Source organism: Mirounga angustirostris, unplaced genomic scaffold, assembly GCF_029215605.1.
Source record: "Mirounga angustirostris isolate CCGP_5_RB_7025 unplaced genomic scaffold, mMirAng1.0.hap1 SCAF_7, whole genome shotgun sequence".
NCBI classification, from domain to species: domain Eukaryota; kingdom Metazoa; phylum Chordata; class Mammalia; order Carnivora; family Phocidae; genus Mirounga; species Mirounga angustirostris.
This window is the reverse complement of record NW_026991715.1, coordinates 33472406-33497655: the sequence shown is the minus strand read 5'-3', so window position 1 is coordinate 33497655 and position 25250 is coordinate 33472406. Positions and strand designations below refer to the sequence as shown.

Here is a 25250-nt window from a genome sequence, read left to right as displayed (position 1 = left end):
GCCCGCACAGCCCACTCCCCACGCCAGCCAAATCTCCAAAGCAGGGCAGACAGAGGCAGAACTGGGTTTCTGTCTCAGGTATATACACTCATGTCACTTGAGGGCACCACAGGGAAGCCCCTCCTCTCAGATCCTCAATGTCCCCTAGCGTCAAACAAGATTGAAACATGACCATTCACGCTTCCTTTGCAGTAAAACTCATGGTTCTGTGATTCTAGAATCCCAACACGACAAGAATCCTGAAAAGAATCCCTCTGCTCCAAGCATTCTGATTGTAAATTCCTGTGACTAAAAATTCTAGGCCACCCAGATCTTAACACTCCCAGGAAGAAAGGGGGCCAAGCCCACTCTCACCTGGAGCTATGGGCCCAGCTAACCGATTCCCCATCCAGCTCTGGAGAAGGTGGGTCAGGCAGGAGAGGGCCTGGGTCTCTCCCATCAGGGTCAACAGGAACTGGAAATGAGGCTGGGGGAGCCTCTGGGCCTGGAGACAGAGCTGGTCTAGTCCCGGAGGGCAGGCCACCCCCTCATGGCACACACACCCACTGACGCTGCAGATGTCAGGAAGCCCAGCCCTTGCCAGAACGAGAGCGGGTAGCTAGGGGTTTGTGAACCTGCACCTCCACCCTGCAGCTCGGAGGGAGGACGGGTGTCAGGTCGGGGCTGGTCTCCCTGCTTCTCAGGTTCCAAGCCAAGCTCCACGCTTCATCTTCCTGTCTTCACCACCCACTGCGCTTCCTCTTTCCCACCACCGGCCCTCACCTCTCAGGCTCCCAGGCCAATCCCGGCCAGGCCAGCTGACAGCCAGCCAGGACAAAGGCTCTCGAGCCCATCTGACAGATGGAAAAACTGAGGTCCTGGGAGATGACATGATGTGCTCAAGGGCTAGGCCCCAGCAGCCTGTTGGTCTCTGGCCGCATCTCTCAGCCCCGCCCCCACCTCACTTATGGGAACCCTCGGCAGGCACAGCGCATCTCCACATACCAGTGGGATCACCAGCACGAGCACATCTCCTACCCCACGGTCTCCTGAGAGCACTCATTCCCAGGCCATTCGTTGGTTCGTTCATTCTTTCATTCATCCAACTGGCCAATCACCCCCCCACCATATGCCAGGCCCCTCCCCAGGGAAATGAGGGGCCTCAAGAAGGAGAGAGCAAGGCTTCTAGTCAGCAAACTCACGGGAGGGCCCGCCGTGTGCCCGGCAGCGTGGAAGGTGCCCTACCCAAGCAGACCAACCGCGGCTGTGCTCACGGTGCTCACAGCCAGTCAAGGGCTCTCCCAGGACCCAATCCCACAGGGCAAGTCCTGGGGCGAGTCACGAACTCTCTGGCCTCAGTTTCCTCATCTGTATATGGGGACGCTAACAGCATCCAGCCACGGGGCTGCTGTGGGGATTTAAAGGAAGCGAAGGCTCGAAAGCCACGAACATAGTGCCTGCCCCAGCCAGGGTTTAGGATGTTAGCCGTGGCCATCACCATTGCGACAACATATTATTATTATTATAGTAATAATTGGAGGACAGCAATTGATGAGCGCAGCAGCTAAAGCTCTTCAAACACTCAGCTGGTGCCAGGCACTGGGGGTACAGGAAGCAGTCACTGCCACGTCCCATCGCAAGCCTGGCAAGGAGCGGGCTCACAAAACCCTCCAAGCATCTGATGGATGAGGGAACCAATGACAGGAGGCATGGCCCTGCTCTAAGGAAGGCGCGCTCCAGCACGTGCTCATGGGTGCTGCACACGTACGTCCAAGCGCTTGGGCGTGCACGCCTACGTCCGTGTGAGGAACCTGGGAGGTCCAGCAGGCGGCAAGTTCCGTGCGGGGAGCACAGCTGCTCAAGGCTGCCCCAGCCCCCCCACCCCTACCCCCGGCCAGCAGAGCTGAGCACAGAGCCGAGGGGACTGCGGCAAGAGCAGGGACCGGGCCTGGCGGGGAGAGCCCCGGAAAGATGCTTTGCATAGTTCTGGCCACCAGACTACAGGCCTGGGCTGGGCCCCTGGGTGGGGGCGTGGGGCTGCCAGGTGCTGCCCCACGGGGATCAGGCCCAAGCGTCCACACTTAGGCCAGCACGGCATGTGGGTGTCCCTGCCGGCAGGCCGGGAGAGGTCACGGCGGGGGGGGGGGGGGGGGGGGGCGGGGCTCCAGGGCTACGTGGGGTCTACTGGACGGGGGAGGCTGGGTACAGGGCTCCCCCAGGGCCACCGGGCAGGCCTGGCTCTGCCCTGCTGGGGCCGGCAGCTGGAGGGGAGTAAATATAGCGCGGGGCGTCCCGGCCACATTCCTGGGAGGCCAGCACGGCCCGCCTGCCCGCTGCTCTGCCAGGGCCCAGAACTGCCACTGCCCTCTTCCCAAACAAACAGAAAAATAAATAAAACCAGCTCTCACGCCCAGCGCAGCCAGGGGGAGGGGGCAGGAAGGGGTGGACAGGGGAGCAGGCAGACAGACCAGTTGCCACGGTTTCTGTTCCGCTGAGAAGGAGGCGGCCAACAAAAGAGGAAAATGGAGGAAAAGGGCAGAGAGATGGTCAGAGATGTCAGAAAAGGGGAGACGGTGTGTAGGAGAGATGGAAGGTGTGACCAGGAGAGGTGTGGGGGAGGCAGGTCAGGAGGGACAGAGGTGTTAGGGCCAGTTGGGGGAAGGCAGAGGCAGCCTCTTGGGGTCAGCAATTCAGCGACAGGGATGCCCCAAGGGGGGGGGGGGGCGGCAGACAGACAAAGGGGGCTAGGGCAGGGGGCTGGCTCCATGGGCCATGAAATATTAAAGAGCCTAGGCCAGTGAGGGACAGAGGTCATAGAAATAAGGAGACTAGCCAGGGAGCTACCGGGACCCTGAAGCAGAGGGCGCCTCACTCCCCACCCCCACCCCATCCCTCCCCACCACCTCCAGCAGAGCCAGTCTCCCCAACTCTCCTGCTGGGGCTCCTTTCTGTCTTCCCATCCAAAAGGAACAGGCTGAGGGTGGAAGGGGCCGTGGGGATTAGGGATGGCAGGGGACCTTTGCGGTTCCCTCTTCCCTCTGGCTGGTCTGTGTGCAGTCGGCCTTCCAGAACTGCCAGCTACCCTAGCAAGAAGGCCAGGAGGCCTGTCAGCACAGCCACTGGCACGGGTGCCTCCTGGGGAAGGAGGGGGTAGACATCTAGCTTCCCCTTTACAGAAAAAAATCAGCCAAGCCACCACTTTCCACAGAGACCAGCGGGGAGGGAAGTCCATGCCTCACAGCTCAGCTGAGCCAGCGAGTAAGCGAGCGAGCAAGCCAGCAGGTCATCCCCTCGCCCTCCCACCCCACCCAGGCCCCATTACCAGCCTCATGACCTTGGCCAGTCCCCTTGTTCCTGAGCCTGTGTCTTTGCCAGCCCCATACCACCGTAGGCTTGGTGTGAGGAAAGGAGAAAGAGGGCAAGCAATATGTTGAAAACCTGCGAGGGCGGGCCCCTGGGGCCAAGCATCTGCACGTGGATAACCCTCCCCTGTGTCCTGTGAGGTCAGGCCTCTTTATCAGTCCCATTCTACAGATGAGGAAGAGAAACCCAGAGACGCAGAGTGATGTGCCCAACATCACACACCTGGTAATGAGCGGAACGGAGACAGAAATGCTAAGGGTGAGGCACATATTATTTTCTTCCTTTTCACTGGGGGATGTGAAGTCCTCGTCACCAAAGAAGCCAACTTTTATTGCATGCTGTGGGTTAGCCGCTGGCGCTGGGCACTAAGCAACCGTCCCTGTGTCCACCTGAAAAGGGCTTTGTGAGGCAGGCACTCTTATTATCCCATTTCAGGGACAAGGAAACTGAGGATCAGTGAGACAACCCACCCAAAGGTCACATATCCAGCTAGACAGTGGCATGGCCAGAACTTGGGAGCCACATCTGGCTCCAGAGCCAGTGCTCAAACACACTTGTCTGGGTGAGGTCAAGGGAGGGCGTTAAAGAGGACCCAGTAGAGAAGAGCTCAGTGGTCCTACTGACCCCGAGAACACACACCATTAAAAGGTCGAAAACAAGGTTACAACTGCTGTGCTAGGGGGTGACCGGCAACTGCTCTGGAAACAGAACATGAGCGGAGCCCGTGGGAACCCGGGGTGAGGGCACTGCCTAGGGGCCTGGCATAGAGCGATCTGCCTGGTCTACCTAGAGCCCAGGTACCAGATAACGCAAGCCCCTCCCCCAGCATGGGGATACTGAGCCTCATCCAAAGAGGGCCACCGGAAGCCCGTCCTGTTGGTCCCCAGGGTTCCAACCTGCACCCCAGGGCCAGTGTGCCAGCAACTAATCACACCCCTGTAAGAGCCCCCAGTGCTGGCGGAAAGGGGGCAGGATCCCCTCCCTCTCTCCCAGGCCCCGCGAGCCCAGAGGGAGGCCAGCATCAGAGGCAGGAAATGAAGAAGAATTTGCGATCTAATTGAGCTGGCGGGGGATTAGGCAGCAGAATGCAATTACAGGGGCTGGAGCGGGTCCAGGGGCACTGACACCCCAAGATGTGGCCTGGCCCAGGTGACCGGGCCTAGCCAGTCTCTGGCAAAAGACACCCTACTGTGGAGGGAAGGTCGGGTAGGCAAGGACTGGGGCCAGGCAGCTCTTCAGGACATAGAGGACTGTAGACTTCCAGCTCCATGTCACACCCAGAAGCAAGAAGTTTTCCTGGGAATTCTCCCCCCAGGGGGCAGCCCTGTGGACTCTCACAGGGGGAGGAGGCAGACAGACACACCAAGAACATACACTCTCACAGGGTCTGCTCACGCATGTACACACGTGTTCACGCTCCCAGAAAAGCACCACATATCCACGTTCACTTGTATGGGGACAGACTCCCAACCTGCAGACACACAGCTCTGGCCCTTTGCTGCCACCGGTTCCACCAAAGCGGGCGGGGGGGGAGGGGGTACAAAACAGAACAAAAAAAATACACCCATGACCTTAAAATCCTTTTATTCCCATAATCACAGGCTGCCATCGCCGTGGATACGCGCTGTCACCCCGGCCCCAGCCTGTCTCCCTCCACAGCTTCCAAAACTCCCAGCAGGCAGGCAGACGGGGAGGCTGCCCAGTTACTGCCAGGGAGGGCAGAGGAGGGGAAGGACGGGGTGGGAGAGGTTCAATGCTACACACACACACTCAGGGCCTCAACCAGAGAGGGAGAGACTCAGAAAGACAGCCGGGCAGACAGATAGAGAAAGAGAAAGGAACACAGACACCAGCCACGAAAGAAAGACACAGACCACTCACAGCCCGCACAGCTCAGATATGCCCACTCCCAGATTCACACACCACTTTCCCAATTCAGACACACTACTCAGGGAGTCAGACTCTCCCAGATTTACAAGAATATACAAATCACACAGATATACACAAATCACGAGTACACACTCCAAAATTCTAAGCACATGCAACTCAGAATATGCACATTCCCAGATTCACAAGGGTAAATCCAACTTTCAGACAGATACTCAGATTCACAAACACACAAGTACAGATGCAATGCAGACCCACACAACTCTGAGACCCACGGATACACATGCCCTGATGCACAAATATACATAGGCGGAGACTCCCACCTCGCAAGACAGACACACATTCAACACACAGATTCACAGATAGGACATGCCCTGAGTCATAAGCCCACATACCACCTAGCTTCCCAAATCCCAGACCAACAGACTAGACTCACACAACCTCATCTAGCACTGCCTTGGGTTTTAGGGGGCAGGTGGACTGGTTGGGGGATTCCTGGGTCTTTGAGGGGGCCAGCCCTTTCTCGTTGCCTGTAGCCTGGGAGGTGGGCTCAGAGTTGGGGGGAATGAAGGGGAAAGTAAGAGAAAGAAAAAAAAAAAAACTTGAGTGGGATATTCTTGTTGGGCAGTAGCGCGTGAGTAACTGGGGAGGCTTTTTGTGGTCTGGTGAGTTCCAGCTATGAGTGAGAGTTTAACTATTAATACACTTAATCAAGGACACTTCACACACACAGGCACACATACACAGGCTAGGACAGCACCAGGTGGTGGGGATCAGGGAGGGAGAGCACCAGAATAAAGGGGGGGAAGCCCCAATTCAGGCCCCAGGGGGTGGGGAAAGAGGGAGGAGCTTCTACCCTGGGCCGGCCTCCAGAGCAGGGCCCAGTAAGTGATTCATTTCAGCAGCCCCAGAAAGGTGGGGCTTGACACACAGTAGGTGCTCAAAAAATACACACTGGGGCAATGAATAAGTTATTTACATATAAAAAATAGACAGTAATGATAACAGTAACAACAATAAGTGAGCCCTGCCCCATCCTTGGTCAATAAGGCCATGCTCCAGAGCACCATGACTGGGGAGTTAGTTCTGCCTTAATGGTCACCCCACCAGACAGCAGGCCTGGGCCTGGCTCATCGGTACACCCCCTCATTCCTCCACCCTATTCTGCATCCTAGAAGTCAGCTGACCTCAGCCCAGCCCACACCCCTACCCCCCAGAGAGACCCCCCATTCCCTTCCACTCTCCCATAAATAACTAGGTGGGGCTCTAAAGAAGGTGGAGGTATTTAATTCCCAGAGACTTGGTTCTTTATCCAGATACAACCCTGCTTGCCACACTCCTATAAGCCTCAGTTTCATACTTGCCAAATGGGTAGAAGGCAGGCAAGAAGCTGAAGGAGGGATCAAGAGTGGGGGCTCACAGTGGGAGCCCATGGAACAGAGCCCTGGGCTGGCCTGGGCCCTGGATGCAGAATCCTCCCCTCCTTCTCCCTTCCCCCACCCGGCCCAGCCCAGCCGGGTGGACATTCCAGGCCTCACGTGATAAAGACGAGGCCGCTGGCCCACGGGTAAGTCAACAGGCTCTGTCGGGGGAGAGATAGGAGGCCCAGGCCAGGGTCACCTGCTGAGCCGGGAAAACAGCGGGGCCCAAATACACACATAAATAAGGCGCCAACGGACAGCCAGTCAGCCAAGGGTCTGTCTTCTGCAGAGGAACCTCTGCCCCCACCTCGGAAAGGGAGGGGGCTTGGGAAAGGGAGCCACAAGGCTGGCTAGGCGCTTCCCTGGGAGAGCCCCAGCTCATGCCAAGACGAGGTGGGGGTGCTTCTACCAAGCTCCCCAGGGCTGACTGAGAACTCAGAGGCCAACCTTTCCTCAGCTGTTCCCACTCCTTCCCAGGACAAAAATCACCCCCTCTCCCTCCTCCCCAAGGAGAGAACGATTTCCGTTCTGGGAGGGGGGTGACAGCTGCAGAGCGGGCCACTACCCCCCCCCCCCCAGCTCTTGCTTGAGTCTCATCCAGGGAAACTGCTAAATCAACACTACGCAGTAGTAGGTAGCACCGACCTCAGTCTCCCCCTCATCGCTCTCAAAAAGGGGTTTGGGAAAAGATTTGGGGTACCAGTTCCTAGGTTTCCTGCGGCAGTTGGGACCCAGGATACGGGGTCTTTCGGGAGGGGGGCTCACGCCAAGCTTAGGCCAGTACGACCCGTAAAAACCTCTAATTTAAATGCTCTTAGTTGCACGGAAGGACACCCCCGCCCCCGCGGGCCGGGGCAGCTGAGGTGGCGCCGGGCGTTCAAATAGCGCTCCAAACAAGTCCGCAGCGACCGCGCACGCAGCCCCCGCCAGGCGGCCCCAGCGGAAAACTTGAAAGGGACTCTGTTTGCCAGCCGCCCGGGGCGGCTCCGGCGGGGGCGAGGGCCGAACGATCACACAAGCCCCCCTCCCCAGCGCTTCCTGAGCAAGCGCGGGGGGTGGGGGGGGCCCACCACAAAACCGAGGACTCCGAACAGCGCCCGCCGCTCGGGGAAAGGCGGAGGTCAAGAGGCTGGCTCGCGGGATCCCGGTTCAGCTCTCCCCCAACGCGAAGATGCGACTCGAAGACCACCCAGGATCCAGGGGGCAAAGTAGGGCGCGGCTGCCAGCCCTTCAGACCCCCGTCTCAGTTGGAGGAAGGTGTGGGTCTTTCCGGATGAGTCCCTTACAGAACCCCCCAAATCTGCTGCTGCCTCCTTGCAGCCCATGGCACCAGCCCAACTCCGCGCACCCCTTACGAGCTGGGGGGGGGGGGGGGAAGCTATCTTGCTCCCTCACTAGGCGCTTCAGCTTTTCTGACAGATCCCGGAGGCAGCCCCCCATTTATAAACTGGGGTCACTCACTTTCTGTCGATCCTACAAATAAACAAAGCCAGGCGCACCCCGCGCTCCCCGCCGGAAAGCAGCCCATTCCGGGAGAGGACAACTTCCCCCAGCAAGAAAATTAACACATTCTTCTCGCGGTGGTTCAGCCCCTCGCTCTAGGGAAGCAAAGGGGAGGGGGGCTTGGGGCCGAACTTCATGGGTAAATTTGGGGCCAGTGCAGCGAAGCAGGCGCCTGGGACACCCGCCTCCCACACTCCGCAGCTAGAGGAACACCCCCATTCTCCCTCCCTGGCTTTGCACGCTGCTTGGCCACGCGGGGCTCGGGAGACTGAAAGATTCCCCAAGGCTAGTGAGGACGGGAAAGAGAGGCCGCGGGGAGCGGAGGTGGGGGGGGGGGGGTGATAGTTTGACGGAAAAAAAAAAAAAAGGTCAAACTTGATCAGCCCGCCAGGCACCCCGCGGGCAGCGGGGGCGAGGAACCGGAGGGAAAATGTAGAAGTGGCCGCCGCCCCCTCCAAGTGGGGGGGGGGGGGAGAGACTCAGCCACGCGTGGTCCAGGGCAGCAGTTACCGTAGCCCCCAAAACACAGGGCTGCGAGGGGTCCGACGGGGGGAGTGTGCGCCGCAGATCTCCAATCAGCCGCCCCCGCAGGCGGAGCGCCCGCCCAACACCGAGAGGTGAGGACCCGAGCTCCCGCCGCCCCAGAGCCCTCAAGCTCGGGTACTTGGGGAGGGGACAGAACCCCGCAGGGAGAGCCTCGGCCCCAACGCACGGCGCCCAACCCGCAGTCCCCGACCCTAAAACCCCTCTTTTTGTCTGTACTCAGTGATCTGCGACCGAGCCGACTGCGGCTTGGGGAGGCTTGGGTATAGCAGCGGCCACCGAGCGATCACCGGCGCTAGGGCTCCCGGGCTCCAGGGCTCCGTGGCTCAGGCTGCGGGCGCCCCCCGCCCCTCCCAAACACGGACCCCTCCTTCCCCGTCCCTGGCTCTCCGCACCTGAACTTCGGGGGAGCCCGCGCCGCCAAACTTTCCGCCGACTTGCAGCGAACTCCGGCCCCGGCCGCGCACCGGGCCCCGGGGGAGGAGAGGGAGGTAGGCGGGGAAGGGGAGGGGGCCGGCCTCCGGGGGGGTCGGGGGAGGGCCGTGGCCCGACACCTACCGGCTCTCAGAGTCGTCCAAGCCGCCACGGCCGCCGCCGCCGCCGCGAGGCCGAGGGGGAGGGGTGGGGCGGGGAGCTGCGCTCCGCTCTGGGCACCGCCGCCGCGGTGCGCTCCGCTCCAGCCGCGCCGCCCGCCGTGTCCGGGTCCGGGGCCGGAGTCACGCCGCCGCGGCTGGCCCGAGGCGGGGAGGGGGGGGAGCCTGCAGCACCTGCCCCTCCTCCCCCTCCCCGCGGCCCAAATTAAAAAACAACAAAAAGCAACTAATCACCCCCGAGCGAAGCGCGGCGCGGCGGGCGGAGGGCGCAGCGTGAGGCGTCCGGACTCAGCAGGCGGCGCGCATGGCTGGGCGCGGGCTGGGCAGGGCTGGGACGCGGGGCCCGGCTTCGGGGGGCAAGGTTTGGCCGATCTACTCGCTCGGCTCGGGCGCCTGCTCTCGCCGCCGCCGCCGCCGCCGCCGCCTCTGCTGCCGCCAGTGCCGCCGCCTCTACATCCCCGCTCAGGCTCCGCCGCCTCTGCCGCCGCCGCCGCCGCGCGCCCGCCCGGGCAGGAGCTCTGAACGCTGCCCGGGGGCTGCCGGCAAAACCCGGACCGGACTCGACGCTCCCTCCTCCCCCCCCTCCACCTCAGCTCCCCTCCCTCCTCCCTCCGCCTCCCTCCCAGCGCAGCTCTGGCCACTTGGACGCCGCAGGCTCTGAGGCCGGAGCCGCAGCCACTGCGCCTCGAGCTCCCCGCGCTCTGACGAGGTCGGCCCAGGCTCAGCTCCCCCAGCGCGCCCCGTCTTCCTCTCTTTTCTCCGCAACTTTACAAAAAATAAAAGGACCTTCCCTATTTTGTGAGGGATGCACGGCTTGGCAACCTACCTTACGGGGGAACCCGCCGTCCCTCTGGCCCCTCTCTTCGGCGGGCCGGAAGCGACAGGGACCAGTAGGGAGGGTTTGGCCGCGCCCCTCAGCTCAGGTGCGCGATGGGCCTGGAACTCCTAGCCTAGGGCACTTGGAGCGACACTGGGTTCAAAGACCCCACCCTTCCCCTAGCGCTGTCTGGGACTCAGTGGGCTCTAGTTCCCTGGGAGACAAGGGGCGGAGATTCCTGTCCCCATTTTACAGATGAGAAAACCGACCTGAGAAGGACAATTTGTCTCCTACGCTAGCCCCAGCCCCAGCCCTGACTCCTGGGGCTAAGGCAACTACCTTGTGGTTCCCTGAGACCATGGCCTACAAACTCAGAGCCTGAAACAGTGCCTGGCACAAAGCAGCACTCAATAGAAACTGGTTGAAAGAGAACAAAAGCCCAGTGGGTACAGATTTGTGCCCGAATATCCTTGCCCTCACTCAGTGCCCCCTGTATCTGCCCAGCTTGGGCTAATCCTCAAGCTGCAGATGTCTTCTCTTCACCTCAGGGACCCACAGAGCAAGCCCCACCCGGGCTCATATAATCCCAAACTGCAGATAATCCCAAAGTGGGAAGTTTCTCTGAATCTGTGGAATTCCTAGGGTGGGTTTATGTTTCCTCCAGGCAGGAAAAAAAAAAAGACTGGAGACCCTAATGGGGGAGGGGCAGGGCAGTTGGGGAAGTCTGCCTAGGGTTAAATGTACAGCCCCAAATCGATTGCGGCCCAGATAACAGGGAGTTAACTGCCTCTACTGGGTGCCTCCAGCCACAGGCACGGCCTTGGTGGGAGAACCGAAACCAGCTCCTACCTCACTGCTTCCTCTCCTGCTCTATGTGGCCAGCCTGTCCCCAAGGCTGGAGAGGGCCTTGGGGCCTGGGTCTTCCGGGAGCAGCCACTGGTGCCCATTCTCCAAGCATTCCAAATTTGGCCTTGGGACCTTGACCCAGCCAGGCATAGGGGAGTTAGGGAGGTGTCCAAGGGCAGAGTTCATCTGAAATGTGTTACTTCTCTACTCATCCTGGCCTCCCAAGCCACAGGCAGAGACCCCTCTCCACGCATCATGGACACTACCTCCCTTCCACAAATGCTGAGAAGTGTCCTACTACCCTTAACCAAATGCCAAGAATGGCACCAAAGGAAGGTGTTTAACCCCTCCTCTCTTCTCCTCTCCACTCCTCTCCCCTCTTCTCTCCAGCACCCTTCCTCAAAGCCACCCCAAGCAAACATACCATGTAAGTAAAAAGCAAGGTACTTGCTATGGGAACACAGATTTAAGACAACTGAACACCTCCAGATTATCACCCCTAAACTGCTTAAAGAGTTTAAGCACTCTGAATGTCAGGTACTGTATTGGGCAGTGACCATTTAAGGAAAAAGGAGGCAGGGTCCCCTGTCTGGATGCTCCAGGATCTCCGAGTACTTAGCCTACCTCTACCTACCTTTCTGGGGAAGCTGAGCACTGACTGTGAGGGGAGACCTATTCCCCAGGAGTTAGCAGCAGGTCTCAGAGGAGTAGGAGCAAAGAAATGAAACTCAATCCTGCAGGGCTCTTCCAGTCAAGGGTCAGTGCAGAATCAGGTTCTGCACACCCCAAAAAAGCTTCATGCTGGGTTTCATGGGGGAGAGTGGGTAGTAGCCCCAACTAAGGGAATTACTATTAATTATCCCCCCCCTTTTTTTAAAGACCTCTGCAACCCTCTCCCTCCCCCCAACCTCCCAAGTCAGGAGGGCAAAGGCCAAGGGGCTGCAGGCTGCAATGAAGATGAGCCAAATGATCCCGATGGTGACTTTCTCAGGCAAGGGGTATTGGCATATGCCAGGCCCAGTTTAGAAGTTGGATCTTGGAGCCTTCCCCTTCTCCTGGAAATTAAGAACTGCAGGGAGACTTGGTCAGACCCTCACCAGTTCAACCCAGGTAGGACCAGAAAGGAGAGGGGCAGAATCATCCGTATGGAGAATACAACATGAAGAGGAAACATCACAAGCCATCCACATAGAACTCTCCCCATAACAAATGAGACAAGTGGGGGCACCCAGGAAGGACTGCTGGGAGGTCTCTGGCCTTGGGGGATATCATCCCTACCCCAGACCCTTTCTACAAGAACTGAAGCTACCCTGGTTCATTATTCTCTCTCATTGCCTCCAAAGAGGAATCTTTAGGTTTCACAGTGTTACTCAACCAATCAGCTTAGCTTCAGCTATCAAATTTCTTAAGTCTCCAGCACCTTGAGGAGAGAAAGGAGCCCTGTACCCTTCCCTATCAGTCCAGGACCCTGCATACTGCTCCCCTGGATCCTGGTTATAATATCCCTACCTGGTGTTTATGAAGCCCTACCCTGGGCAGGGCATCAGGCTAAACAGCTAAGGTACATTAGCTCATTTAATCCTTGCCTCAGTCTCAGCAGTAGTAGCTGATGAGGAACTGTACATGAGACTGGCCCCAAAGTTGCTCCTAGTGAAGCTTCTTGCATACACATCTGCCCTGGGATTCACCTGCATCGCTTCCTATAGTGAATCCTCAGAACCCATAAGGCTCCGCCCAAGCCCCTACCCCCCACCCCTCAACACCGGCACAGCTTGGCTTCCCTAATCAGCCCCGCTGACCAACACCACCCAACACTGGTGGTGCCCCTCAGCCTCCCCAAAAGTCCCATTCAAGTTTCTGTGGCTGCATGTACTGTTCCCTCCGGCCAGGAGGGTCTTAATCAAGCCTATCTCAGGAACTCCTCACGGAAGACTGAGAGCATGTGTCACCTCCCACTTCTTTGACTTCCATTCCCAGCCTCAGTTTGGCCCCGTATTCACAGGGCTACCTAGCACACACGCAAAGAAGTACCCTCCTTTGGCAGATGTAGGTACACATCTGTTATTTACTTATTTTTTATCTCTGATTTATTTATTTATTTATTTTTAGAATCTCTACACCCAGCATGGGGCTTGAACTCGCAACCCGGCAATCAAGAGTCGCATGCTCTTTCCACTGAGCCAGCCAGCTGCCCCACCTGAGGAACACCCTTTTGAAGGCAGATCATGGACTGTCTTTCAGTGTCGCTACTCTCTTTACCAGGTGCCTTCTTGCGGTGCATGTGCAGAACTGTAGTTTGTGGCCTGGCTTCGGGGCCCCTCATCTGTCCCCTCCTGCGGCCACAGTGACCACATTGCACATAGTTTTTATTTGTTCCTTTGTCTCCTTGTCCCCTCACTACCAGCACCCATGAGAGCTCTGAGTGAAAAGGAGAATCTTCTATCTGCCCTGCACTTAAAGCCTGGCACTAAGTTGGTGACAGTAGTAACAATCGTAGCCCACATCGTTCTGAGCACCTTCTATGTGTGTGGCCCCACACCAATTGCTTTCTGGGCATATGCTTATTTAATCCTCAGGCTCAGACACCTGCTTAAGGTTACAAAGTAGCAAAAGTTGGATTTAAATCCATGCCTTGTCTGAGGGATCTGCCTTTTCCAGGACTGTCATTTATCAACTAATGATGGTCCTTGATTAAACACCCAAAGACTAGGAAGTGGCTGCGCAGGGAGGGGTGTAGGCCTTAGGGTCTCCAATCAAGATGGCCAATCCTAAGCCTGCTCTAATGTCTGTCCCTCTTTGGGCCCTGCTTCCCTCACTTGTATCAAAGAAGATGGAGCAAGGGCATTTGGCGCCCTATCTCAGGGCAGGGTACAGGATAACCTTCAGTGGGGTCACACTGGATTGTGACCTCAACCAAAATCCCAGGGCAGGACTGGGGGGTGCAGACATGGGCAGGGGAAGAAAGAGGCTTAACTGCTGAGACATAGGCTCGGGCCTTTGGGGTCTCAGCCCTCATGTAGTGACTATTGGCCCTTAGGTCCTGCCACCATGACCCTTGAAGGAACAAGAGAGGTGTGAAACTAAAAAGAAATTTCAGAAAAGCCAGGTCTATCTCTTAGGGGGCCAAGGCCCACTCATCCCTGAGAAGTCAGTTTGGTGACCCCAGCTGGGACCTAAGCTGTATAAATGCGAGAAGGGAGGAGGGCACTGTGGGGGGCAGGGGGAACTCCAGTCACAGAACAAAATAACTCTGGGGTGAAGTTGATAGGGAGCAGAGACCAGGCCAACACACACACTCACACTCTGTATTTTCCCTTGCCACAGACTTGCAGACATGCTACGCACATGCCAGACAACCAGACATAGGCCCATTCTCTGCCAGGCACAGGGAACTCCGCCTGTGTATGGAGGGAAGAAAGGGAGTGGAGACAGTTTGGGGAACATCAGGCCTCTGAGAGTCGCCCTTGACTTCTCTAGGCACATTCATGGTTCAACTGTCTCTACTATGGGAGTGTGACTGCGAGGTCCCTGAGGCCAAAGCTATGGCTCCCTGCACCCTCCCCACCCCATCAGGAAGAGGGAGGGGCCAGAAGGTGACTGAATGGGGCCTTGTTGGAGGGGGGAGGGCAGAGAGTCCTAAACCTGGAGGCCCTACACGGAGCCCAAAGGAAGGGGTGCCCTCGGCATCCAGAAGCCAGCCTGGCCTGAAAATGCTTTACCCAAGAGCTGCGGGCTAGGGTGGGGTGGTATGGGGAAGCCCTGCTAGAGGAGGAGGGGTGGGGCTCACAGACCTGGCCCTGAGAGCAAAGCAGGGTCAGAAATGCCCCTTACACTGGGACTTTTGAGAACAGGACCTAGCCTCAGACCAGAGGACCCCACCCACCAACTTCTACTCTGCCTTCGCCTTCAGACTCCAGAGAATGGGGTGCTCAGGCAAGTGCCTGAGGATGGGCCTGGGACGAACTCCTCTTTGAACTGGCGGGACTGGTTCTGTGTCTAGCCGCCTGGGCAGTCACGGGTTGCCTGCCGGGCCTGGGAGGAGGGAGGCCTCAGGAAGGGGCCCCTTGTAAATCGTTAACTCCCAGAGCCACAGCCACTGCTCTCCGGTCTCCTCAGTCGTGACTCTGGTTCTCAGAGCGCCTACCTGGGGCCAGAAGTCAGAGGTGAGAGGTCAGAGCCAGAGGCCCCAGCACCTGGGGAAGTCCCTCCCCTGACTATCCGGAGGGAGGTGTGGGGGGTGTCAAGGAGGGTGTCTATGGGGAGGCCCTTCTCAAAGTTCAGAGCTGCTCCCCATTGTTTGCCCTCCAGCCTTCCTGCTGCAGCCCTGACCTTTGCCTCTTAGGGAAGAGAGGCAGGAGCTCGGGGTGGGCCTCCTGGGGCAGCCCCTGGGCGAGTCCCAGCCTCGCCAGACCTTATTCTCCCCAGGGAGGTAATTATGCTAGTCCCACCAACTCCACCTCAAGGAGTGTCCCCAGGACTAGATAATGAATGGGCTGAGGAAAAGAGCTAGATACTGTTCAGAACTGGAATAGGACCCTCAGCACTGTTCCCATCCTGCTTCCTGGTGGTGGGGTCCCCCAAGGGAAATAAGAAAGGCTGCCTTTCTGGAGGCGCTGTGCTTGGTTATCCGTTTAGTAATCACATTCCCGTTTTGCAAATAAGGAAACGGAGGCTGTAAGAGAGGACTTACTGAAGCTGAGGCAGCAATACAGGAACAGGGCCAGGATTTGAACCAGCTCTGTGCTCTCAAGCTGAGCCCTTGAAGGGTTCTCTGTCTCCTCAAATTCCTAAGCTACAGGTGAAGAGACAACCTTAAGGCAGAATGGGCTGGACTATCCTCCCCAGTGAAACAATGGGGGGGGGCGTGTATGTGTGTGATTTGGGCAGGAGACCGGCAGTGCCCCCCATCACCTCTGTGAGCCCCTCCTGCAGCTGCCTCTCAGGCCACATACCCCCCAGGTGCTACAACAAGGGAGACTTCGCTGTTTGTTATACACACAACTCCCCCCCCAAGAATTCTCCTGCCTTAGACAGGCTAATGAGGGAGGATTGATGGTGCTACCACCCCTTTCGCTAGGAGATGGAGACCAAAAAAAAAAAAAAAAAAAAAAAAAGTCAACTTTTAATCGAGATTGCAGATTCAGAAAAGATTCATAAGTGAAATGATTCCCCAAGGAAATATAAAAAGTTACTTACGGCACGGCTAAATTGGGCATGCTTCAATCAGGGGCTGTTGAGAAATCATTAAGATATACAAGACTTTTTTAGACATACGTGAGCTCCATTAGAGGGGACTGGGCCCTGAGCTAACGGCCTCCTGTGTCACTGCCTCCCACTCAAACCCACGGCTGCGGAAGGAAGGGAAAGCTCGGAGAAAGCCTACCTGCCAGGCCCCAGGAGCCACTGCCCAGAGCTTGCCAGTGCCCCCAGGGGCCCAGAAACTCTAGCAAGGGAGAGTGGGGCAGAAAGGATTCTGGTTAGATAGAACTTTTCATTGTTCGAGGTAGCTTTCCCCTTTTCCAATAGCATTATGGGGTGTGGCAGGGCTAGAACTAACTACTTCTTTTGAAAAACTAAAAAGGGGACTTCCCCCTTCCTATCTCCTGACCCCTTTCCTATTCCCTGGGTCAGCCTGAGGAAGTAGACACCCTATTTGGACCAGAATGCCCTCTCAGACTTGTGTCTGAGGGCTCTCTGCCTTGAGGGAGGGGACAAGTCATTCTCTTTGGTCCCTCTCTCCAGGGAACACTGGGGGAGTAAACTGCCCTGGGAGTTTTCAAGGATAATCATTAGCTTTTGAGAGGACATTTTCCCCTCCCCATCGTATCCGCCTCCATTTCTCCAATGGAAGGCTTATCTGAAGTCTAACCCTCTTCTCTTACAGCCTGTGGGGATCATTGTGCCCCTTGCTTCCCTTGTCCTAGGACTTCCAGGGTGAGGCTAGGACCTCAGTGAAACATGGAGGGTCTCTGCTAAATACTAATCACCCTCCCCCTTCTGTGCATTCCCAGGGGGCCAGGACTCCTAGGGCCTGGGACAGGGTCAGGCTTTACTCATCTCCATGCTCTGTCAAGGGCCTGGGCCCCAACTGGTGATAAATGGTTTTTGAAGAGGAGGGAGGGCATCAGAATTTGGCTGGGACGATGTGTCCCATGGGGTTGGGTGTGGAGAAGAAAGGAGACAGGCCACAGACTGGTCAGGACTGTTGTGGCAGTGCCTGGACCCCTTTTCTTAGGCCCATCTACCTGTGTAGTCCTGTCCTCCATCAAATCAAGAAAGGCAAGAAACCCGAGCTGGATGGTTGTGGCCACGCTGCCTTGTGGGTGACCCGAACCCGATCCCGGCCAGGCCGAGGCGCTATTTTAAACCCCAGCCCCAAGCTGCCACCTCAGCCCGCCTGGGTCATCTCTGGTTACAAAGGCACTGCCCCTCTCCCAGCCACTTCCTCCTCCCCACTCCGGGACCCCCTAGGCTGGGTGTTGGGTTCAGTGTGCCTTGGGGAAACCTTGCTCTCTGTGGGCCTTGGTATGTCAACTGGCACCAATGCCTCTCTCCATCCCCTCTGCCGTGCCCCTTAGGCACCCTCTTCTACCCACACAAGGACCCGCTGACTTGTATTCTGAATGAAATTTTCCCTATAGGTAAGGGTTCTCTTCCCCGGGAATAAGGACACATGCTGGCCAGAGAACCCAAAATGTTGGGCTCTTATTCTGCCGGACCCAGAGCACACAGTCCAGGATAGGGCAGATGCTATAGGAGAAAAGGAAGTAGGTTAGACATAAGTAGGGACTTCCCAGCAGTGAGACTGCGCCAGAGAACTTTCCCTCACCTCAAGGCCTGTCTGCCTGTCTGCCTGCCTGCTTGTGCAGGAAGAAGATGACTCCAGAGGGAGCCCCCTCCCCAGTCGTCTGGCTCTAGGGCCTGTGGGTTGGGAGACTCAGGCACCATTTAGCCAGCCCACAGAGCCTTCCTCCCTCCCTTTCCTGGAGGGGCCTGCTCAGCACTCAGGTGGACCAGCTGTCAGCTGGCTGGGCCCACTGGACTTGTGTCCACAATCCTCCTACTCCAGGCAGTAGCCCCCACGGGCTCTGAGGCCTGCCAGCCCCACCCCCAGCCCAACAGCAGCCTACAAGGAGGCAGCAGAGACATTGCCAGGACACCAAGGGAAGGGAAGGGAGGAGGCTGATCATCTAAACTGGCTCCCCCCATCTCAAACTGGCTGGACAGAAGGCTGCCCAGGCAGCCTGAGTACCCCCCATGACCGCACCCGCTCCCCCGCCCCCATGCTGTGTAGTCTCAGCAGTGAGGTGTTGGCATGAAGCCTGGCGCAGCTGAGCAGTGACGCCAACAGCCCTGCCATCTCAGGCGAGCATGGTTCCCTCCAACCTGGCAGTTAGGGCCATGGGGGGGGGGGTGTCTCCCACCCTCCTGGGCCTGAGACAGCTGGGGACAAAGCCGTTTTGGAAACCTCCCCTTCCACTATTGCAGAGGATCTCTGGCATCCCCGTGGGTCTTGGCCACCCCTTCCAACCTAGGGGGCTGGCCCTGAGGTTAGACCAGTGGTTCTCAGCTGGGGCTGATTCTGCTTCCCAGGGGACATTGGACAATGTCTGGAGACATTTTTGGTTGTCACAACCGCTGCTACTAGCATTTAATGGGTAGAGACCAGGGATGCTGCTAAACATCCTACAATGTATGGGACAAATAATTAAATGGCCCAAAATGTCAATAGTGCTGAGGTTGAAAAAACCCTGGAAAGACCTTCCCCAACTAAACTGGGAGCCTGGTAGGAGGCAGGAGTCATTCTACACACACACACACACACACACACCCCTCTCTCTCTCTCTGAGGTCAAGGCTTATCACACTCCCCCCCCCCCCCGCCGGGGGGAGAGAAGGTAATTCTGCCATTCTAGCTTTAAAAGCCCCTTGTGGCCTGAGGAATGGTGGTTAGCCTCCTGCCTGTCCACCTACATACCCACCATCCTCTGGGTTTGTTGCCCATGATAGGGGGCCTGGAAAAACTCTTCCCTTGCCCATGAAGGGGGACTCAGACACATCCCACCTACCAAGTAAGCTCCACAGGGCCCTCTCCCCAAGATGATTCTGGGCCCAAGACAAAGCATAGGGGCTGCCCTGCCCCTCCAAGCCTGTTCCCGGAGGCCTGGCCCAGTCTGGAGCTGGTTGGAAGCTCTGGCCTCCTCCTCATCTCCCCGCTCCCTCTCATTTCTATTTAGGAGGCAGCCATGGTGGCTCAGCTCCTATCTCTGGTTTCCTAGGGAGCTCTGCTGAAGCAGCCCAGCCTCCGTGGGTCCATCTGTCAGGGAGGCTGTTCCGCCCCATCGATTGCTGTTCCCAGGGGGCTGTGCTGTTTGAGGGACCCAATGTGGCGGCCAGATAGGAGGGAACCACACCAACAAGAGGGAGTGGGGGCAGCTTGGCAGCAGGCAGAGCTGAGGGGGGCTGACACTTCAGTAAGAAGGAACAAAGCTAGACAGGCATGAGAAATGCAGAGGGCCGGGGGCAGCAAGGCAGGAGGCTGGCTGGAATGACCTCTGAAGCCAGCTGGCACCCTCAGGACTCAGTTTTGCCTTTGGACACACTGAATTCCCACTTGCAAAGACAACAACAACAATAATAGCTGACTTTTATTGAGCAGGAACAGTGTGCCCAGCACTGGATTGGAGGCTTTGCACACCTTTGCTTTCGTATGAGGCTCACACCCGCAAAGCAGGTGCTGTTATGCTCTGACAGGAGAGGACGAGGCCCAGAGAGGTTGCAGCACTTGTCAATAGCCACACAGAGGACCTGGAGCTAGACTTGGAGGCGGGTCAGCCAGGCCCATGGCTGTGCCCCAGCCGCAGACAGACAGCCAGGCCTAGGGGGAGGAGGCGTGTCTGGCCAGGCTAGAGGCCCTGCCTGCCCTCCCCCTCCTGGCCCTCCCCGCGGAGCCGCCTCCTCCCCTGGGCTCTGTGACATCTGCCCTGCTTCCCGGCCCCAGACAGCTGCCCAGAGCCACGTCAGCACTTCCACCGGGGAGTCTGGAAACTGGCTCAGCCCCTGGGTGATGAGGGACTGTCGAGTCCCCAACAGGGTGGCTCTAAGAGAGGGTAACCCACTCAGCTGAGCAGCTGCTAGGTCTGTGTGACCTTGGGCAGGGTTTCTCTGAGCCTTACTTTCCCCTGCTTGGAAAAGCGGCTTTGGGAAAGGGTTCATAAGAATGTATAGTAACGTCCTGGGTGGACAGGGAGCAAGCATTACCCCACAGCCAGAGTTCTGGGGGCTCCTCAAAGAGTCTACGACCCCCAGTGTCCAGGCGGTCATTTGGCGGGCCTCTTGGGGGTGAGAGGGAGGGTGGGGAGGTGTCTGTGCCTGGGCAGCGCTGGCCGGCTGGCTGGGGCCAGAGATAACCGGCGCCTCCCGGAAAATCATTAGCATCTGTTTGGGCCCCGGCAAAGTTGGCCCGCCGGCGCCTCCGCCCCGCAGGAAACGGCGGTGCCCCCCACCCCCGGGCCGCACCGACTGGGCCCCCCTCCTCCTTTTCCTCGGGCTCAGCTCAAACTCCGGCAGTGACACCATCCACCCACCCGGGGAGTGGGGGGCCTGGGTGCAGGGCCACAGGCTCGGCAGCGGGGGGGTTGGGCCGCCCCGTCGGGGGCGTCCTGGCTAGGTGTGGGCGGTCCGGTCCGCGCTCCAGGCGATCCAGGCCGGCTCTTGGCGGCGCCCGCGCTGGCGGCAGCCCAGGGAGTGTGTGGAAATGACACCGCCAGGGCGGCGGAGATCCCCCCTCCTGACATTGGCTGGAAAGTGGAGCAGCTCGTCAGGGACAATCAATGGCGATCGATCGCCGAGCGGCGCTGGCGGACGGCGTGGGGGAGGGGCGGCGGGGCCGGCGGAGGTGGGGGCATCCGCACCGAGGTCAAACAACACACAGACCTGCTCAGGGGGACAGCGGCACAGAGGGGTCACACGGACACACAATCCGTACAGGCAACCACCACTAAGGGCCACTGCCACCACAAAGGAGGCACACTCACTACACGGGAGTTACACCACACAACAGTTTGTGCCATAAGTCTCAACACAACGGGGTCAAACAAATGGTTCCTTTGGACACGCACAGTAGTGTCACAGATACGTAACAACCACAGAGTCAGACACACCATCGTACCACCAGTTCGCCCTGCTACAACAGGCCCTCCCACCACCACCACCTATGACCCTACACTAGACACCCACAATATCACTAGGACACAAAATGAGTCATCCATTCCACTTGCTGGTCTCAAACCAGGCAACAGGAGGGAGTTACATATTCTGGCTGCACAACAAAGTCACACAACAAAGCGAAAAAGTCACACAGCCAAATTATATGTCTTCACCACCACTTCAAAGAACGCTGTCAAACTGGGTGTCATTCTAGGCAACAACCCATCCTGGCAACAGAACGGGATCAAGAGCCCGAGCACGTAACGAGTCCACACAGCACTACAGGTGGCACCTCAGCGGATAAGACACAGATGCAGCTACATCACATCCCCAAACGTGAGTATAATGTGGCACAGTCAACAAACACTGCGGCACAGGCAGAATAGCGTGAACTCACAGGGTTCGGACAGGACGGGCAAAGCACAGGGCCAGGCAGGGCGTGAGCACTCGAAACAAAGAGGGTCCTAGGAGCATTAATAGTTACGAGTATGGCCTATCAATATAATGACTGTAACTATTTAATAGTAGCTCACGCTCTCCAGATAGGTCCGTTCCTCTCCAGGAACCTGATTCACCCCAGCAACCAAACTTGTTCTGCCATTACACACACCTGGGAAACACCACTCAAGTGTCACAAACACAACTAACACTGCTACACTCAGTCACAACAGGGGCCACACATTATCACTTCCCCTACTAGAGAGCCAGACCTGCCACACGCTCTGGGGCTTTGGCAGGGAAACCACCCCCAATCTCTCACCAGGTGCAACTCAACTAGTATATAGCTACTGGCCCCATTTCCTGTCACTCTCACAAAGTTGTAGAACACAAAGAACCCCCCACCCAGCAGTGATCCACTTAGTTACATAGGGTCCCAGACCTCTTACATAAGCTCCTTGAGGCCCATCCCTAATCAATCCATTTCTCCATTTCTCCATTTCCCCATACAGAAACTGAGACATCAGTTCCAGAGCCCTCGGAAAAGCCCTCTCTACTCCAAATCCAAAGCAGGAAACAGGGCTGGCCACTGATCTCAGCCATTTCAACCCCCATTCCCAGCAGTGCATGTGTGTGGGAGCAGGGCCAAGATCTGTCATTCCTTCAACACACCCTTATAGGCCACTCCTGTGGTTCCAGTACAGGGCCAGCTGGGCTGTAGCCCTCACTTCCTCCAGTGAAAGCCTGGGCCCTCCCAGGGGCTTTCAAGAATCCCTTGCAGCCAGGGAGCTCCCCCTAAAGGTTCTACCCAGAAAGACTCCCAACATTCCCTCCCTAGTTTTGCCCAGCTGTGTGGCCTTGGCTAATTCCCTAACCTCTCTGTGCTAGGATCCCAAGTTCTGTCTGCAGACTCCAATAACCTCGTGACCCCCAAATCCCGTGTGTGTACAAGCACATATACATGCATATATCCTCTTGTGTGCGTGCGTGCACATACTCTTTAGGGAGAGAGTTGTAGGACTACTAGGTAGCCTCTGACCTAGGATGGGGGAAACTAGGGATCCTGGGCTGTGTGCAAATCTATAATCACCCCTCACCCTCATCCTTCAGGTAGGGCTGCAAAACACCTGGCAGAGATCTGGCCTCCTTCCACAGGACCTCCCACTCCCAGGTGGCTGGGGGCAACACCTTCCACCATCTCTCTAGGCTTTTATTCACCAGAGGGGTAATTGGACCCCCTTTTTGACCCCCAAGAGAAGTAGAGGGACAAACCCTGGGCAGGGACACACAGGCTGGCCAGGCATGTCCATCCAAAAGTCTACCCATTCTGTTTACTGGTACATTTTTACAGGCATTGCTAAGTGGTGTGTGAGCTGCGGGCCCCAAAGAGGCCCGCACAGCCCACCCCAAGTCCCTGGGTGTCCCAGGAGCAGGCCCTGCTCAAAGAGGGGAAAAGGTCTGGCTTGTACAGAAATCCAGGAAAGATGTCCCATTGTCCATGCATACCCTCCTTGAGAACCCATAAACACCCAAAACCCATAGCCTTCAACTTGGTAAGGCCATTTTCCACCAAGCATTGCCTAAGGGCCAGGTTGGAGGCCAACTGCCCATTTTCTAGACGAGAAAACCAAGCAAAGGAGAGAAAAACTAGTTGCCCAAGAATATACAACTGAAAAGTCATGGCCTGTGATTCAAACACAGATTTGACTCCTGTTTCTCAAAGTCTACACAGCTTAGGCTCACACCCATATGCATAAACACTAAGGAATGTCCCTGCTCACAATTCTCTCACAAGTTAATACACACATGGGCAGCCCCCTCCTGCACATATTCACATACACAAGCGGACCTACACTCTCCCACGCCTGGGGCCTGTCAGCCACATTCTCCATGGCTCCCTCCCTCCAACAGGGACAGGGGCAGGCAGGGAGTCCACATTCCCAGGTTTCCGCCCTGACCCTGAGCCCCCGCCTTCCCCACTCAGAGCACACATTCCTCCTGCTGCAGCCAGATAACCAGCCCCAGGGGGAGGCCTGGGGGAGAGCGAGGCATTCTGGGGGCCAGGCTGCTGGCCCTACTCTGGGTTGCCTAAGTTCAGCTCTATTGCCTGGGTCTGGCCTGGTAGGAAGTCAGGAGCTTTCCTTGCAGGTAGCCCCCACCCCTCTGGCCAGTATAGACCCAAGGCTTCAGTCCTTATTCTGGGGACTTTCTTAGGCCCAGAGCCTCACTCTCCAGAAAGGGACCCCAGGGGTCTCCCACTTCCTCCTTTGAATGCAAAATTCCTTACATAGTTAGGAACTAGAGCAGGACCTGGGGAGCCATCAAGACTCCTCTCTCTCCCCCACTCTTACAGTGGGTTTCTCAGTAGGTGAAAACCTGGGTTCCAGGCACCAACAACCCCTAGGCAGTTTCCCCCATCTGGGGATAGTGGTGGTTAATTCTCACAACTCTGTCTGGGGTGTAGCCACTTGGAGGTTCAGCAATTCTGGAGATATTTGCATATCCAGATGGCCAAGACTGGAATTTCAAAGAATTCCCCAAGAAGAGCCAGCTGGCTTCTGGGTAGTGGCCCTGGAGGCTCACAGCTGTTGGGATGGAAGACTGGGGAGCCTGGAGCCCCAAAATACAAGAGAAATTAAAAAGGATAAAAAGGACAAGGTAAGACAAGACAGCCCTGTTTCTGTGTCCAGGCCTCCATCCCTCAGGGTATGAAAAACTATGTCCTAGTTGCCCAGAGTAGGTGGGCAGGTAAATGAGACTGGGCTGCTTGGCCAGGGTGACAGGGACTGCCTGCCTCTGGGGAAAGGCAACAGTGGGCACCAGGCAGAGAGCTGCCAAAAAATATGAGATCTCCTTATTCATATGAAGTGATGGACAGGCCTTTGCCCCCATGCAACCTGTAGCCAGGTGGGCAAAGGGCAAAGGCCGTGGCTTAGACCCTACTCATCTGTCCACAACCCAGGGATATGGCTACTATACCAATGGGAAGGATAGAGAGGAGCTGGTAGCTTGACACTTCTGGCAGGCCTTGGGCCCTGTTCCCTCACTGTGATTAAGGCTATGATGGAGCCTGACTGAGCTAGGCACTGGCCCATCCAGTTCTGCATAAACTGTGAACAAAGCCAAGCCCAAAAGAGGCCTCCCCACCCCAACAAAAGCCCCTCTCAGGTTCTGTCCAAGCAGATTTACTGACCACCCGCCTCTCAGTTGTCACAGCCGTGGGTCACCGCTGCCCTCTGCTGGCCACTCAGGCACTAGCATCCACTCTAGATACCAACTCACTCCTTACCCAAGCAAATGCATTTTAGTCACCTCCATCTGTGGGCACAGAAATTTAAACCCATCCAACTGTCACCTAAAGTTAGAGGGTGGCAGGCGGGCAGGATAAGCAGGGACAGTGTGTCAGAGGAGAAATCACAAAGGAATCCTGCCCCCCACCTCCACAAAATTTATATCCTAAACTTCAAAAGAAGTGCCCTTTCTATCCAACTTAGAGGTTGAACCCACCCTCATGGAAAGAATACCTGCCCCATAACCTGTTACAATGCACCAGAACCTCTCTTCACCTCTTCTCTTATGCCCTCTTCTTGTTTCCTCCAAAAGAGGACCCGGATGAGATGGCCTGGGGCCATAATTCTAGAAAAGCTCCATT

General features: G+C 57.1%; 1 protein-coding gene and 1 long non-coding RNA gene across 3 annotated transcripts in view; one reads left to right on the top strand and one right to left on the bottom strand.

Annotated features, from left to right (window-relative positions):
* CXXC5 (CXXC finger protein 5) overlaps positions 1 to 9823 on the bottom strand; it is a 34875-nt gene extending 25052 nt beyond the window's left edge. Inside the window, exon 1 of one of the 2 annotated variants that reach the window (XM_045893551.3) lies at positions 9255 to 9823. The gene's annotated coding sequence lies outside the window, so the exon portion shown is untranslated. Of the gene's footprint in view, positions 1 to 9091; positions 9222 to 9254 lie in introns of those variants that run through there. The other variant, XM_045893561.2, reaches the window with a different exon arrangement.
* LOC123857097 (uncharacterized) lies at positions 7572 to 21851 on the top strand. Its single transcript, XR_010413023.1, has 4 exons — positions 7572 to 8770; positions 8920 to 9187; positions 13062 to 13214; positions 21375 to 21851. It is a non-coding gene; the product is annotated as an uncharacterized LOC123857097 (long non-coding RNA).
* The last annotated feature ends 3399 nt before the right edge of the window (positions 21852 to 25250 follow it).